Source organism: Oncorhynchus gorbuscha, linkage group LG08 (assembly GCF_021184085.1).
Source record: "Oncorhynchus gorbuscha isolate QuinsamMale2020 ecotype Even-year linkage group LG08, OgorEven_v1.0, whole genome shotgun sequence".
NCBI classification, from domain to species: Eukaryota; Metazoa; Chordata; class Actinopteri; order Salmoniformes; family Salmonidae; genus Oncorhynchus; species Oncorhynchus gorbuscha.
This window is the reverse complement of record NC_060180.1, coordinates 15,894,183-15,912,946: the sequence shown is the minus strand read 5'-3', so window position 1 is coordinate 15,912,946 and position 18,764 is coordinate 15,894,183. Positions and strand designations below refer to the sequence as shown.

General features: G+C 42.8%; 1 protein-coding gene across 2 annotated transcripts in view; it reads right to left on the bottom strand.

Moving 5' to 3' along the window:
- Window positions 1-18,764, bottom strand: part of LOC124041255 (phosphatidylcholine:ceramide cholinephosphotransferase 1-like) — a 54,600-nt gene that overhangs the window by 17,075 nt on the left and 18,761 nt on the right. The window contains exon 1 of one of the 2 annotated variants that reach the window (XM_046358629.1): window positions 2,642-2,717. The exons of the other annotated variant lie outside the window; for it this stretch is intronic. The gene's annotated coding sequence lies outside the window, so the exon portion shown is untranslated. Of the gene's footprint in view, window positions 1-2,641; window positions 2,718-18,764 lie in introns of those variants that run through there. 2 annotated transcript variants of the gene reach the window in all.

Sequence of the window (18,764 nt, the reverse complement as noted above, 5' to 3'; positions counted from 1 at the left end):
AGAAGTACTCAATTGTCATACTTGAGTGAAAGTAAAGATACCTTAATAGAAAATTACTCTAGTAAAAGTGAAAGTCACCCAGTAAAATACTACCTGAGTAAAAGTGTAAAAGAATTTGGTTTTAAATATACTTAAGTATAAATTGTTTCAAATTGCTTATATTAAACACATGATGGCACAATTTTTTTTTTTTTCACAGATAGCCAGGGGCACACTCCAACACAATTTACAAGCAAAGGATTTGTGTTTAGGGAGTCTGACAGATCATAGGCGGTAGGGACGACAAGGGATGTTTTCTTGGACGATTTTCATGTCCAGCTAAGCATTCAAAATGTAACAAGTACTTTTGGGTGTCAGGGAAAATGTATGGAGCAAAAAGTACATAATCATCTTTAGGAATGTAGTGAAGTAAAAGTTGTCAAAAATATAAATAGTAAAGTACAGACACCACCAAAAACGACTTAAGAAGTACTTTCAAGTATTTTCACTTAAGTTCTTTACACCACTGAGTAACTAACAAGGCAGAAAAGCAAAAGGCTGTGTCTGTGACCAGAGTTTAACCTGTCCCCCCAAAGCATGCCAAGTACACAAACAGGGCGCCAGTAGCAGAGTGACTCATTCACAATTCTAAAACGTATGTTTCAGGGATGAGACTAACCAATTCAAGCCAAATAGACACAGCAAAAATATAGAGCTACAGATTATTGTCAATATAAACTTTCCTCAGACTCTGGTTGACAAAGATACAATAGACAGTCTCACTGACAAACATGTTGTTGGAAGCAAGGTTATAGTAAACCGAAACTACTAATGAAAGACATTCAGAAACTGAAATAAAAAACTATTCACAAACCCATTTGAAAAACTAAAACTATACAGAAACTTATCTTTGACAAATTAACAGTACACTGTACAAACAAAAGCGCGCACACACACAACCAGTCAAAGGTTTGTCAGCATCATGAGGTAGTCACCTGGAATGCATTTCAATGAACAGGTGTGCCTTGTTAAAAGTTAATTTGTGGAATTTCTTTCCTTCTTAATGCATTTGAGCCAATCAGTTGTGTTGTGACAAGGTAGGGGTGGTATACATAAGACAACCCTATTTGGTAAAATATCAAGTCCATATTATGGCAAGAACAGCTCAAATAAGCAAAAAGAAATTACAGTCCATCATTACTTTAAGACATGAAGGTCAGTCAATACAAACAATGTCGAGGACTTTTAAAGTTTCTTCAAGTGCAGTCGCCAAAACCAAACGCTATGATGCAACTGACTCTCAAGAGGACAGCCACAGGAAAGGAAGACCCAGAGTTACCTCTGCTGCATTAGTTACCAGCCTCAGAAATTGCAGTCCAAATAAATGCTTCAGAGTTCAAGTAACAAACACATCTCAAAATCAACTGTTCAGAGGAGACTGTGTGAATCAGGCCTTCATGGTCAAATTACTGCAAAGAAACCACTACTAAAGGATACCAATAAGAAGAAGAGACTTGCTTGGGCCAAGAAACATGAGCAATGGACATTAGACCGGTGGAAAGATGTCTTTTGGTCTGACAAGTCCAAATTGTAGCTGTTTGGTTCCAGGATGTAACAACAAAATGTGGAATAAGTCTAGGGGTATGAAAACTTTCTGAAGGCGCCGTACATAGTAATCAATATTATATACATTTGTTAATTTGACTGATAATCATGTCATTCTATCCACTTCCTTATTTTGTCTCATTGTCGTATAGACATATATTGTATATTGATCGGCCTGCCTGCTCAATGTGCCTGCTAGCAACTACTAGGTAGTTTCATTGACAAAAATAGATGGAACTTAGCTAACTAGCTAGTGTTTTTGGGCACTGAAACAGCGTGTTGCTTGTGCTTTATTTACAATAGGTCGACAGCTTGCTGATAAAGTTGATGACATGTTCTCAGAAATCAGTTCTAAGCACAGACAGCAGAAGCGGAATCAATACTGTCTGCAGTGCACTGACTAGGTTATCCATGCACGTCTTTTTACTTCAGAAATACTGCACCAAACACCTGAGCGAGATGTAAAATTGTGCGGCTAACACATCCACTGCAAAACATCAAAATAAATTACAGATTTATTGGTTTATCTTGGATTAATTCGGACTATTTTGAGGAAGTGGTATTGGCTATGCTGTGGATGTGGTGACTAAAGGAGGGACAAACATTAATTGCCAGGGTACGATATAGTGAACATAACACACCCACATCAAACCACACCTCCAAGACCCAAATATAATTTTTCTTAATGAGAAGCAGAAAAACACGGGGGGGCTGAACGCATTGATTCCACTTGAAAAAGAACCTGACCTATGACCTGACCCATCAAAGTGTGTATTACTGCTCCACAGTGGCAAAACCTTACATCCCCCAAAAATCGAAACACTATACATAAATGTCTTCTAACATTAAACACACAGGCTACTTCCGGTCCCTTACACAAAAAAACAAGTAAATCAGATCTTAAACCTAACTAAACTGAATTTCAAGGAAAAGTCTATAAACTATAATAACATTGGTTGGAATGTTGAAGTCACATTCATTCCTCCAGGTTCTAAAGTTCCCGGTCGGAGATAGAAATAATTATGTAAGCATAAAACACCTGTGCCATAGGACTTACCCCTATCTCCCCTGTGCCTCCTCTTCATTCACCTGCTCTAATCACAAAACACATGTGGCTCTGAGAGAGAAAGAACAGCTCTGCAGCAGTTCCTCTGAACAAGGCTCTCTCTTTCTTCGACTCCTCCTCCTTCCCTCTTGGTCTCTCTATCGCTCTCTGGTTTGAACTGCGTCCCTGAACCCCACCCATTCTGTGTCCGCAAAACACAAAAAGATCTGATCTCCATCCATTTACCTTATTCATCCTTTAAGAACAATGGATATCATTGGAAAATTTCATTTTTTTGTTGAAAAGGACACACTGTCAAGTGGTGGAAACACAGGCAACCAGAGTCAGAAAAAGTGCACAGTAAACATAGCGCAGGGAGCAGGATGCACATAGTAGAAAACACTCTGGGGAGAGCTCATGGGGATTTGAAAACGGGTCAGCTCCTGTTATAGAACTAATTGTTTTAACGTCTCACCTAGGCCACACAGTCTTATCACCACAACTCAAACACACAAAGGAAGGAATTTAAAATGTTACTCAGGTAACTAAACTTGAACCAATAAGCTAGGCTTATTTGTGCCATATAGATACATTATATAGAGAGTCTGTTTGCATATAGAGCACATTTCAACAGTGAGCGTACCATGTTTCCTCTTTCTATGCCTAAAGTATATTTGTTTGAACATGTTGAGTCAACATAAGCCACCACAACCAACATTACAAGTAAGAATGTCAAAATGACATTCCAGTCATGGAAACATATTCAGGCCAGCCTTTTGTTTGCTTTCCCTCTGGGTGTTTTTGCTTTTCTGGGACAATGCTTTATTTGAAACGGTAATCTTCCATTACGGAACGTTACCTTCTGAGAACAATGGTGAATAAAACGTGTGAACACTATTCTCTCACCTGTATCACCTAGCCTACTACCTGCCCCACAAAGCCACATAGAATGCATTTTACCGAACATGCTTGACAAGTTGGCGATACCAGGGTGAAAATTAACAGCAAGCAGCTGCAGTTCAACACTGTTGGGTAGAGAAAGTTCAGACACACACATACAAACACGTAATACTGGTTATAGCAAACATGAACTAGGCTCCCTGAGGTCTTTCATGAGGTTGAGTGTTCTGATGTGTTGGAATACTTTTCATATTACTATAATAGACTGTTTTCACAATTCTATTCAGGTATAGGCCTACTCGTTTGTATGTAGTAGGCTTGTGTGTGAAACTGCCTTGAAGGCTTTCGACAACACCTGCAGTCTCATAGAACACAGAAGCTACTTATAGAAGCAGAGACAAAGTCTCTTTGTTCAGGTTTTTTTTACGTGAAGGTTCTCCAGTACTGTGGAGCGAGAGCAACCAGCTAAAGCGGCCTATGTTGGGGATCGGTTACATTTTTGGACAACTTGATTGGCAGAGGAGATGCTGGGAATGAGTAGGAGTTTAGAGATTACATTCTTAGCATCAGCAATGCAGGTTTCACTTTACTGAGAGGTTTGGACTACTGTTGGCAACATATTTTGGCCTACAGTAAGTCCAGATTCTTTAAATGCTGTATGGTCAGGACACCTCTTAAGACAAACTTTTAGACATACTTGTTGGAAACTATCTGACACTGACAGCATTTTCACACGTCGATGAATCAACCACATTGTCACTTATTTGACAAGTGGTTGAGGCTCACATCATTAGCGCCTCCTACATTAACTCAAATGTACCTCATTTAATATTATGCTAAATTAACTTTCAAAAATTGTTTGCAGTAACCTGCATTAAATTGTTTTTATTGTTTCTGTACAGTATGTGCAGTTGATCAATCAAAATTAGATTAACATTTGAAATATTGGTACTGTAGCCTCATGATCGAAGTTCTGCATAGCATTCAGTAGCCAGGAAAGTCATTGAGTTAGTCTCAGGCATGTAGGCTAGTCTATAAGCAAGATGTTTGGGAACAGTGACTGAGACATGGAATAAGGTCTCTCTTCAGTCTTTCAGCAAACCCTCAATTGTCAAAATTTCACAATAGAATACATGAAAAGACCGAGCCTTCAAAGAACAGGATATATGAGTATCTACAATTCATACTATACGGGCCTGATAGGGGTATAGCTTTTTAGTCTTCTAGGAAATAAATAAAATAGCCTACTTTGTAGGAAAGGGAACACTGAACAGGCTTCCATCTTGGCTGCAAAATAGTAAGTCATTAAAATAAGTAAGCTTCCTTCTTTCATGATAATGCACAAGGCCATTGGTACTTTTGACAAACTCAAACAAGATAGATGACAACCCATATACAGTCAAATTATCTGAGGTTTTCAATACAAATGAGAATAAGCAAAAAAATCAAATCTGCATCCACTGCAGAGCAATCAATCTGCTGTATGATTGCATTTATCCTGTTTTTGAGGGGAAATTGGCAATTAAGGTCAATTACAGGATTCTGAAAACAATGCACGTGTCTTTGGGCCTTCTGTAGGAAATAATGAATCCGCTAAGATAACTGAGAGTACAGTGACCTTATAGAGGTACAATTTTCCAGTCTAAGGTCAGTTTGCCAAAAGACTAGAGTAGTTTTAGTTAGTAAAAGCTTTTCCTTAAGTTAGCAGCCAGCATCAAATTTAGTTCATTGGAGCAATAATTTTAGTGTTAGTTAACATTTCTCTGTTGTGGTATTAACTAACCATCTTCCACAAGCACAGCTTGCGACAGTTGAATTGGCCAATTTTCCACTGTTTTTTAACAGCTTCCAGCCCTATCAACAGGGGTCTTTTCCATGTGATTTCTCTCTCTCCTTGACTTCAGTTCAACCTCCCTCCCTTAGTACCAGGAAAAAAACATCTCTGGACACTGACATTGAAGTGTTCATCTTCAACCTTTTGAAATTTCCTCATGAGATAATGAATGATGTAATGGCCTAATGAGATCAGAAAGCAGTGGTGGAGAAACCGTCAGTGCTTTAATCAATCTGCCAGGCTTAATAGTTGAAGACAGTGGGTTCGGAACAGCAAGTCACGAATCTGTGTGTTGTGTCATGGTGTCTGAATACAGATAGTAGAGGTAACACGCTGGCCCCTGTGAAAGAGTATTTGCTGATGTCACAGAGGAATATCACATCTTCAATCTTGGCAGATAAACAGGCTCAGAACTCACCACTAAAGAGATAAGATTCGAGGAAAATATGAACCCTTGACCCTGTTTGTTTGGTTGGTTTCATGCAAATCTGACTGTCAAAAGTATTGAATAGCCTACAACTTCCCTTCACCCAAATACAATCTACAAACATATTTCCCCCAGCTATGGTAGATGTGAGACAGAATCTATAAAACAGTCTCTGCTACAGTATTTATTCTTTCAGTAGTAGCTTAACTTGAAAGAGCAATTAGTGGCTGGATGGTCACATCTTAGCTAGGGCTGGGAATTGCCAGGGACCTTACGATATGATATTATGACGATACTTATGTGCCGATAAGGTGTATATTGCGATTCTCACAATTCTATGTATTGCGATTCGATACTGTGATTTTATTGCGATTCGATGTTCCAAACAAATTGCTCAAACATGTCTGCTGCAAAGGGACAACGAGTTTTGTTCAGACATGGTTATAAGTGCTGAAAACAAATTGGCTCCCTATAAAAAGATGTAGAACGAGCTATGAAAAAATAATATTCCGATATGTAACTAATCGATTTTCCCCCCAATCACTAATCATAGCCAACTCATTGGCACATAGAGATAAATGTAGCTTGACATTATGTGGATAATTCAGCTGCTATCCCTTGGTGAAAGCCAAGGACTAACATCCCAAATAGTAGATGGTATAGATGGTTTTGTTTCTTAAGAACCAACCTAACACGTGTGGAACTATGGGGCAAAACAGACAGGTGTCATGACGTTGGCCTGGGGGTAGGTTTATGACAGTCATAAATACCTCTTCCCCCCTTTTCCTCTCTCTACCCTACTGAGGTTACATTTGCAAAACCCTTGGTTAACATAGAGATTCTGGGAACATCAGAAGGTGGGGGGAAATGAACTATATTCTGGTAATCCGAACAATTGAACATATGCGGTGGTACTTAACCTCTTGGTCCTACCTGTCACGCAGGCGTCCCATCTAGACATCTGGAAATGCAAATGCACTACGCTAAATGCTAATAGTACTAGTTAAAACTCAAATGTTCATTAAAATACACATGCAGGGTATTGAATTAAAGCTACACTCGTTGTGAATCCAGGCAACAAGTCAGATTTGTAAAATGCTTTTCGGCAAAAGCATGAGAAGCTATTATCTGATAGCATGTAACGCCCCAAAAGACCCGCAGGGGACGTAAACATAATAATTAGCATAGTCGTCGCTACACAAACCGCACAAATAAAATATAAAACATTTATTACCTTTGACCATCTTCTTTGTTGGCACTCCTAGATGTCCCATAATCACTATTGGGTCTTTTTTTATTTATTAAATCGGTCCATATATAGCCTAGATAACGATCTATGAAGACTGTGTGATAAATGAAAAAAATAGCGTCTTATAACGTAACGTCATTTTTTTAAATAAAAAAAAGTCGACGATAAACTTTCACAAAACACTTCAAAATACTTTTGTAATGCAACTTTAGGTATTATTAAACGTTAATAAGTGATCAAATTGATCACGAGGCGAAGTATATTCTTTAGCTGTCCATCTGGAAATAATGTCCTGGTAATTCTCAACCAAAATATCCGGTCGGAGACCGGAAGAAATGCGTTGCCTTGCGTCTGTTTGACCAAGAAACAAAGTGTCATGCTGGTGAAAGAGGACCCAAACGCGACTTAACAGAAACAGAGTTTATTAAAGTCCAAAACGGAATAACAGAAATCCTCTAGATTTGTAGAGGGGAAAACAACTGGAGAAGCGGCCACAGACTGCAGGTCGCTTCGGGTAGGCGCAGGCCGTAGTCGACTGAGACACCTGCTCACACGCAGCATCTGATGAAGGCACAAAACACGACAGGACAGGGTGATACACAATCACGGCAAAAACACGACAGGACAGGGCGAAACGCAATCACAGCATGGTGAATACAATACAAGGAACCGACGGAACAGGAACGGATCACAAAGGAATAAATAGGGACTCTAATCAGGGGAAAGGATCGGGAACAGGTGTGGGAAGACTAAATGATGATTAGGGGAATAGGAACAGCTGGGAGCAGGAACGGAACGACAGAGAGAAGAGAGAGCGAGAGAGTGAGAGAGGGAGGGGGAGAGAGAGGGATAGAACCAAACAAGACCAGCAGAGGGAAACGAATAGCATGGGGAGCACAGGGACAAGACATGACAATAAATGACAAACATGACAGTACCCCCCCACTCACCGAGCGCCTCCTGGCGCACTCGAGGAGGAATCCTGGCGGCAACGGAGGAAATCATCGATGAGCGAACGGTCCAGCACGTCCCGAGACGGAACCCAACTCCTCTCCTCAGGACCGTAACCCTCCCAATCCACTAGGTATTGGTGACCCCGTCCCCGAGAACGCATGTCCATAATCTTATGTACCTTGTAAATAGGTGCGCTCTCGACAAGGACGGGAGGGGGAGGGAAGACGAACGGGGTGCGAAGAAAGGGCTTAACACAGGAGACATGGAAGACAGGATGGACGCGACGAAGATGTCGCGGAAGAAGCAGTCGCACAGCGACAGGATTGACGACCTGGGAGACACGGAACGGACCAATGAACCGCGGAGTCAACTTACGAGAAGCTGTCGTAAGAGGAAGGTTGCGAGTGGAAAGCCACACTCTCTGGCCGCAACAATACCTTGGACTCTTAATCCTGCGTTTATTGGCGGCTCTCACCGTCTGTGCCCTGTAACGGCAAAGTGCAGACCTCACCCTCCTCCAGGTGCGCTCACAACGTTGGACAAACGCTTGAGCGGAGGGAACGCTGGACTCGGCAAGCTGGGATGAGAACAGAGGAGGCTGGTAACCCAGACTACTCTGAAACGGAGATAACCCGGTAGCAGACGAAGGAAGCGAATTGTGAGCGTATTCTGCCCAGGGGAGCTGTTCTGCCCAAGACGCAGGGTTTCTGAAAGAAAGGCTGCGTAGTATGCGACCAATCGTCTGATTGGCCCTCTCTGCTTGACCGTTAGACTGGGGATGAAACCCGGAAGAGAGACTGACGGACGCACCAATCAAACGACAGAACTCCCTCCAAAACTGTGACGTGAATTGCGGGCCTCTGTCTGAAACGGCGTCTAACGGGAGGCCATGAATTCTGAATACATTCTCAATAATGATTTGTGCCGTCTCCTTAGCGGAAGGAAGTTTAGCGAGGGGAATGAAATGTGCCGCCTTAGAGAACCTATCGACAACCGTCAGAATCACAGTCTTCCCCGCAGACAAAGGCAGACCGGTAATGAAGTCTAAGGCAATGTGAGACCATGGTCGAGAAGGAATGGGGAGCGGTCTGAGACGACCGGCAGGAGGAGAGTTACCCGACTTAGTCTGCGCGCAGTCCGAACAAGCAGCCACGAAACGGCGCGTGTCACGCTCCTGAGTCGGCCACCAAAAGCGCTGGCGAATAGACGCAAGAGTGCCTCGAACACCGGGATGACCAGCTAACTTGGCAGAGTGAGCCCACTGAAGAACAGCCAGACGAGTGGAAACAGGAACGAAAAGGAGGTTACTAGGACAAGCGCGCGGCGACGCAGTGTGCGTGAGTGCTTGCTTAACCTGTCTTTCAATTCCCAGACTGTTAACCCGACAACACGCCCATAAGGAAGAATCCCCTCGGGATCAGTAGAAGCCACAGAAGAACTAAACAGACGGGATAAGGCATCAGGCTTGGTGTTCTTGCTACCCGGACGGTAAGAAATCACAAACTCGAAACGAGCGAAAAACAACGCCCAACGAGCTTGACGGGCATTAAGTCGTTTGGCAGAACGGATGTACTCAAGGTTCTTATGGTCTGTCCAAACGACAAAAGGAACGGTCGCCCCTCCAACCACTGTCGCCATTCGCCTAGGGCTAAGCGGATGGCGAGCAGTTCACGGTTACCCACATCATAGTTGCGCTCAGATGGCGACAGGCGATGAGAAAAATAAGCGCAAGGATGAACCTTATCGTCAGACTGGAAGCGCTGGGATAGGATGGCTCCCACGCCTACCTCTGAAGCGTCAACCTCGACAATGAATTGTCTAGTGACGTCAGGAGTAACGAGGATAGGAGCGGACGTAAAACGTTCTTTTAGAAGATCAAAAGCTCCCTGGGCGGAACCGGACCACTTAAAACACGTCTTAACAGAAGTAAGAGCTGTGAGAGGGGCAGCAACTTGACCGAAATTACGAATGAAACGCCGATAGAAATTAGCGAAACCTAAAAAGCGCTGCAACTCGACACGTGACCTTGGAACGGGCCAATCACTGACAGCTTGGACCTTAGCGGAATCCATCTGAATGCCTTCAGCGGAAATAACGGAACCGAGAAAAGTAACGGAGGAGACATGAAAAGAGCACTTCTCAGCCTTTACGTAGAGACAATTCTCTAAAAGGCGCTGTAGAACACGTCGAACGTGCTGAACATGAATCTCGAGTGACGGTGAAAAAATCAGGATATCGTCAAGATAGACAAAAACAAAAATGTTCAGCATGTCTCTCAGAACATCATTAACTAATGCCTGAAAAACAGCTGGCGCATTGGCGAGACCGAACGGCAGAACCCGGTACTCAAAATGCCCTAACGGAGTGTTAAACGCCGTTTTCCACTCGTCCCCCTCTCTGATGCGCACGAGATGGTAAGCGTTACGAAGGTCCAACTTAGTAAAGCACCTGGCTCCCTGCAGAATCTCGAAGGCTGATGACATAAGGGGAAGCGGATAACGATTCTTAACCGTTATGTCATTCAGCCCTCGATAATCCACGCAGGGGCGCAGAGTACCGTCCTTCTTTTTAACAAAAAAAACCCCGCCCCGGCCGGAGAAGAAGAAGGCACTATGGTACCGGCGTCAAGAGACACAGACAAATAATCCTCGAGAGCCTTACGTTCGGGAGCCGACAGAGAGTATAGTCTACCTCGAGGAGGAGTGGTCCCCGGAAGGAGATCAATACTACAATCATACGACCGGTGAGGAGGAAGGGAGTTGGCTCGGGACCGACTGAAGACCGTGCGCAGATCATGATATTCCTCCGGCACTCCTGTCAAATCGCCAGGTTCCTCCTGAGAAGTAGGAACAGAAGAAACGGGAGGGATGGCAGACATTAAACACTTCACATGACAAGAAACGTTCCAGGATAGGATAGAATTACTAGACCAATTAATAGAAGGATTATGACATACTAGCCAGGGATGACCCAAAACAACAGGTAAACGGTGAACGGAAAATCAAAAAAGAAATAGTCTCACTGTGGTTACCAGATACTGTGAGAGTTAAAGGTAGTGTCTCAAATTTGATACTGGGAAGATGACTACCATCTAAGGCAAACATGGGCGTAGGCCTGTCTAACGGTCTGAAAGGAATGTTATGTTTCCGAACCCATGCTTCGTCCATGAAACAACCCTCAGCCCCAGAGTCAATCAAAGCACTGCATGTAGCACCCGAACCGGTCCAGCGTAGATGGACCGACATAGTAGTACAAGATCTAGATGAAGGGACCTGAGTAGTAGCGCTCACCAGTAGCCCTCCGCTTACTGATGGACTCTGGCCTCTTACTGGACATGAATTAACAAAATGTCCAGCAACTCCGCAATAGAGGCACAGGCGGTTGGTGATCCTCCGTTCCCTCTCCTTATTCGAGATGCGAATCCCTCCCAGCTGCATGGGCTCAGTCTCAAAGCCAGAGGAGGGAGATGGTTGCGATGCGGAGCAGGGAAACACCGTTGATGCGAGCTCTCTTCCACGAGCCCGGTGACGAAGATCTACCCGTCGTTCTATGCGGATGGCGAGAGCAATCAAAGAATCCACATCTGATGGAACCTCCCGGGAGAGAATCTCATCCTTAACCACTGCGTGGAGTCCCTCCAGAAAACGAGCGAGCAGCGCCGGCTCGTTCCACTCACTAGAGGCAGCAAGAGTGCGAAACTCAATGGAATAATCCGTTATGGACCGTTCACCTTGGCATAAGGAAGCCAGGGCCCTAGAAGCCTCCCCACCAAAACTGAACGGTCAAAAACCCGAATCATCTCCTCTTTAAAGTTCTGGAATCTGTTAGAGCAATCAGCCCTTGCCTCCCAGATAGCTGTGCCCCATTCTCGAGCCCGGCCAGTAAGGAGTGAAATGACGTAAGCAACCCGAGCTCTCTCTCTAGAGTATGTGTGGGGTTGGAGAGAGAACACAATCTCACACTGCGTGAGAAAGGAGCGGCACTCAGTGGGCTGCCCGGAGTAGCAAGGTGGGTTATTAACCCTGGGTTCTGGAGGCTCGGCAGGCCAGGGAGTAACAGGTGGCACGAGACGTAGACTCTGGAACTGTCCAGAGAGGTCGGAAACCTGAGCGGCCAGGTTCTCCACGGCATGGCGAGCAGCAGACAATTCCTGCTCGTGTCTGCCGAGCATGGCTCCTTGGATCTCGACGGCAGTGTAACGAGCGTCTGAAGTCGCTGGGTCCATTCCTTGGTCGGTTCCTTCTGTCATGCTGGTGAAAGAGGACCCAAACGCGACTTAACAGAAACAGAGTTTATTAAAGTCCAAAACGGAATAACAGAAATCCTCTAGATTTGTAGAGGGGAAAACAACTGGAGAAGCGGCCACAGACTGCAGGTCGCTTCGGGTAGGCGCAGGCCGTAGTCGACTGAGACACCTGCTCACACGCAGCATCTGATGAAGGCACAAAACACGACAGGACAGGGTGATACACAATCACGGCAAAAACACGACAGGACAGGGCGAAACGCAATCACAGCATGGTGAATACAATACAAGGAACCGACGGAACAGGAACGGATCACAAAGGAATAAATAGGGACTCTAATCAGGGGAAAGGATCGGGAACAGGTGTGGGAAGACTAAATGATGATTAGGGGAATAGGAACAGCTGGGAGCAGGAACGGAACGACAGAGAGAAGAGAGAGCGAGAGAGTGAGAGAGGGAGGGGGAGAGAGAGGGATAGAACCAAACAAGACCAGCAGAGGGAAACGAATAGCATGGGGAGCACAGGGACAAGACATGACAATAAATGACAAACATGACACAAAGCCTAGGCAAATGACAAGACTCTAGACAACGTGTGGAAGCTGTAGGTATTGCAACCTCAGCCCCATTAAATGTGGTTCACCTTTATCAATGGGTTCAAGTCGCGCATGGATATATATTTCCATTTTCAGTGATCAGATTTTCCTGCGCTTTTCGATGAAACGCACGTTCTGTTTTAGTCACAGCCGTGATTTAACCAGTTTTAGAAACATCTGAGTGTTTTCTATCCACACATACTAATCATATGCATATACTATATTCCTGGCATGAGTAGCAGGGCGCTGAAATGTTGCACGATTTTTAACAGAATGTTCGAAAAAGTAGGGGGGTAGGATTAACAGGTTAATGAATATGATGTCAGTTCGGTTGTCATCTGAGACATTCTCATCAATGATAAGATGACAAACTCTACAGTGGAAAGTCTACAGATAAGAGTTATCGGATTCACATGGTATTGTTGTTCAATTTAAATGTTTGAATATGATATTATTTGTGATGGGATGAAATGTGATTATAGCTTCTAAAATGTGAGATTTGGGATTTCATAAATTGGGGCTCTGCTCAAATCAGTGGCCCGCCCCTGTGAAGGGACATGGGCTATAAAACTTTTCAAACAAGCCCTCCTCTCCCTTCCTATATAAGCCCTTGACGATAATATAACCTTCTGTTCTGAGGATGTAGGACGACAGTCCGATGTCAGAATGGTTCAGATAATAACTACAGAATGAAGCCAACATCAGCGTGAGATTTGGTTGCAAATGGTATGAACTTTGAAATCTTATTCAGTATAGAAACAAATACCTCCTAGCCGTTGAGTTAGCAACAGCAGATGCAAAAGAGGGTTAGGAAGGAACAGACAGAGTATCCCGCCTATCACCTAACGACGTTACTACAATGTATTCAATTGTCAACCAGAGACTCGGTTGGGCAACATGGCCTTCCATCTACCTTCTACCACCAACCTACCACCAACCTACCGAAGCGCAGCTCGGAATAAATATTTATTGCATTTTCCTTTTCCAAATGGGCGGTAATTTAGAATGCATAACATACTGTATTTACGATAGCACAGCTTCTTCCCTTTGTTCCTCAGTCTTCCCGCTCTTTCACTCAAACCCAGCCCCTTTTCTTTTGTGTAACAAGTTGTCATATCTGTTCCGCCCGCTAGGGACGTTTTCTTTTATGACGCAATTTGTAATAAAGTTATGATTTAATTATGTGTACTTGTAATTCTGTGTGATTAGCTAGGTATTTAGTAAATAAATAATTATTTAAACCCAATTTTGTATTGCTGATTCAACTTGTTAGCCAGGGTTCGTGCAGATAACTAAGAATGTACAACTTTCAGATGAGACTGAATTAAGACGACGATTAATATTGACTGCTATTGTTGTAAAATATTACTAGGTCTTTAAGAATTTATTCGAAAGATAACAGCTCTATAAATATTATTTCGTGGTGCCCGACTCTCTAGTTAATTACATTTACATGATTAGCTCAATCAGGTAATATTCATTACAGAGAAATTATTTTATAGAATAGCATGTCATATCACTTAATCCGTCATAGCCAAAGACATGACACAGGGTTGACTTAGATTGTTGACAACATGTAAACTACACTGAATAAAAATATAAAAAAGGCAACATGGAAAGTGTTGGTCCCATGTTTCATGAGCTGAAATAAAATATATCAAACATATCAAGAAGCTGATAAAACAGCATGATCATAACACAGGTGCACCTTGTGCTGTGGACAATAAAAGGTCACTCTAAAATGTAACAGATGTCTCAAGTTGAGGGAGCATGCAATTGGCATGCTGACTGCAGGAATGTCCACCAGAGCTGTTGCCAGAGAATGGAATGTTCATTTCTCTACCAACGTCATTTTAGAGAATTTGGCAGTATGTCCAACTAGCCTCACAACCGCAGACCATGTGTAACCACGCCAGCCTAGGACCTCCACATCTGGCTTCTTTGCCTGCAGGATCGTCTTGATGAAGCTGTGGGTTTGCACAGCAAAATAATATCTGCACAAACTGTCAGAAACATTCTCTGGGAAGCTCATCTGCATGCTCGTCATCCTCACCAGGGTCTTGACCTGACAGCAGTTCGGCATCGTAAACGACTTCAGTAGACAAATGCTCACCTTCGATGGCCACTTGCATGGCATGCTGGAGAAGTGCTCTTCACAAATGAATCCCAGTTTCAACTGTACCGGGCAGATGGTAGGTCGTCGTGGTTTGCTAATGTCAACATTGGGAACAGAGTGCCCCATGCTGGAGGTGGAATTAAGGTATGGGCAGGCATAAGCTACGAACAATAAACACAATTGCATTTCATTGATAGCTATTTGAATGCAGAAAAATACCATGATGAGATCCTGAGGCCCATTGTCGTGCCATTCGTCTGCCGCTATCACCTTATGTTTCAGCATGATAATGCACAGCCCCATGTCGTAAGGATCGCTAAACAATTCCTGGAAGCTGAAAATGTCCCAGTTCTTCCATGGCCTGAATACTCACCAGACATGTCACCCATTGAGCATGTCTGGGATGCTCTGGATCGACATGCGCAGTTCCCGCCAATATTCAGCAACTTCACACAGACAATGAAGAGGAGTGAGACAACATTCCACAGGCCACAATCAACAGCCTGATCAACTCTATGTGAAGGAGATGTGTCGAGCTGCATGAGGCAAATAGTGGTCACACGAGATACGGACTGGTTTTCTGATCCATGCCCCTACTTTTTTTAAAGGTATCTCAGAGCAACAGATGCATATCTGTATTCCCAGTCATGTGATATCCATATATTATGGCCTAATGAATTTATTTAAATTGACTCAGTAAAATCTTTGAAATTGTTGCATGATGCGTTTATATTTTTGTTCAGTGTATATTTTGTCTCCAATATTTATTGAAAACAAATACATTTGCACAATGAGCACTTGTTGTCTGAAATACATTGTTACAGTTGTTGGTTAGCGAGCTTATTATCATAAGCATTTCATTGTCATGAAATTCGTCAAAACACCACAAAACAAGACATGGTATCAAGAACAAGATGAAACTAGCTGAAAGAGTCACTTACGATTCCCTACATGGCAGTTTGTCATTGTTGGTAGCTAACTGGCTATCCAGAATCACAACATCTCACGGACTTCTGCACCACTGAAGCATGAACATTGTTAGGTTGTCAGCTAACCCACCTATGCAAACCGATTAGGTTCTCAACCAAGTACCAAGGATCAACACAGAACAAAGCTATGAATCAGCAGTGATAAGCCTATAATAAAGCCTTATCAGCACATTTTACGTGAATACTGTCACCTGGTCAGGATGAGACATGGGGTGTACTCATTAGTTGCGTATTGTAGCAAAACATTTTGCACAGAAGGAAAACAGTTTGCAGCGGAAACTACGGTTTCTATTGGACAAATTCAGGTAGGTCCCTCCCAGTTTCGTTCCGTTTGCTTCCAAGTTGTTCCAAGTGAATACAGCCCTAATGAGTCTGTTTGCCTTGAATACTCTGAAGAGCTGAGCTTAACAGCACAATAACAAATGCTCGCAGGTGCCACCCGTTAATGAGGAACCCACCTGTGAATTCATGATTAAATTATGACCATGTCAGGTCCACACACACACACACACACACACACACACACACACACACACACACACACACACACACACACACACACACACACACAGGACAGCATAAAAACTGTTATATACATATATACTGTTTTACAGTATAGTACAGCATACGCACAAAACCGAAAGACAAAAAGCCTATATGTTGACCTAGACAGAAGATAAGAGATTGAAGAACAGTGTATTAATATGGAGGAAGTGAGTATGTGGAAACACCTACAGTAGTCAAATTCCACTTTTCAATTGAAACTGAGTCAAGAGCAACATTAGTCCATAGCAATTTACACATGCAGTAGTTGTTTCCTGTTTCGTTGAATGCATTCATTTAATGGTGCATGTTAATATGTTTACTAAAAACAGTATCTTCAGAAAGTATTCACACTCCCAGACTCTTTCCACATTTTGTGGAGTTACAGCCTGAATTTAAAATGGATTAAAGAGATATCTAATATACAGGGTCCCTGGGCAAGAAAAGACTGAATAATCCTGGTCTCTAGCTACCTTTTGCTGTAGTGTATAGCAGCTGCAGCCACAAGTGTTATCAAAGAGGTTGTTTTTGCTAATTTGTTAACACCCTTCAAGATTAACTTTCAACAAGAAGTTTCAAATTATCATGATTTGGTGATTTGCAGCTCACTGTTTTTGCAGGTGGTAGCTATCTCTTTGAAAATAACTTGTGAAACATTTGTGTACGGAACGTGTTAAAAGTATGTTTGCAATGGGAAGTAATAGTTGTACATTTCGATTTGGATATGCTTAAAATGGTTGTGTTTTTGTTATTGGGGGCCTACTGGCTTATTTTAAATGTGTGGCTTTTATCAGTATGCTGTGTGTGACTGCTCTCTATGTGTTTCACAAAAATAGTTATCCTACACAGAGTGCGCAGATCACGGTCGGTGTCCTTTGATGTGTCACTGTTGTTGTCATTGCTATTGGTGACAGTGACAGGCTACCACAGGTTGTTTAAGCGGTTGTTGCTTATGGCATTATTCCATGCTGGGCTTGTGAGTGAAAGCCGATGCGCGGCTCAGGCCTGTTTGATTAATTCATGATTTCATCAAAAAGCATTGCTACTCCTACATTAAAGCTAGATATGTCTTGTGCATTAAAGATAGACTCAGCAAAATGACGTTGCCACGAGTAGCACCACAGATATTGAAATGAGAGAGATGCAAGACTTCGCTCTCACACAGTATCTGCGCACGTGCATAGTTTCGCTTCACGCTGAGTCTATCTTTACGTGATGTTTGTTATTTTTCAGGTTGAAGTTTTGGAAGCCCCCCCCCCCCAAATGTTATTTGTCACATGCGCCGAATACAACAAGTGTTGACCTTACTGTGAAATGCTTACTTACAAGCCCTTAACCGCTCTGCGCACGGAACCCGCTAGTGGGCTGAAATTCCACAACATATGGTGACCGCTACATAAATAGTCATATTAAACATTCATGAAAATACTAGTGTCTCACATGTATCGAAAGCCTAGAATCTTGCTAATCCAACTGCATTGTCAGATTTAAAAAAGGTTTTACTGCGAAAGAATACGATGCGATTATCTGAGCATAGAGCCCCACTAAAAACAACAATTTTAACCAGCACAGGCGTAACATAATCACAAACTGCATTAAAATAAATATTTTACCTTTGACGATCTTCGTCTTTTTACAATTTCAATGCTCATTGTTACACAATGAATGATCTTTTGTTTGATAAAATCCGTTTTTATAGCCTAACACAAAACATTTTGTGAACCGCTTGTGTCGTGAATTCCGTCTCATTCCATTTTCGACGACACATTACAGGTAAATAACCCACACAGAACGTGACTTTTCCAGTCATGTTTGGTTTCACTACAATCAACTGGTTTGTTTGTAACATAATCAAACGTGATGGGCCATTTCGCGGGATGTATTGACTGAAAGAAACCGATTTGAAGACAACAAGTCATGACATCATTGTGCACCAATGATTTGCCCGCTGTTTCGTTGATTGACTGTCTTTTAACCCAATGAACACTAATCGTCTTGAAATCTAGCTGGGTGGATAGCCAATGAGCTGAACTAAACGGCAATAGGTCATGTTTATGTGTTGCAAGACCAACCCATGTAGTAAGCTCCAGCGTAAATGAGAGTCATTCGCTTTTGAAGTTTCATACCGGAAGGAGATACACATACAGTGGGGTAAAAAAGGATTTAGTCAGCCACCAATTGTGCAAGTTCTCCCACTTAAAAAGATGAGGCCTGTAATTTTCACCATAGGTACACTTCAACTATGACAGACAAAATGAGGGAAAAAAATCCAGAAAATCAC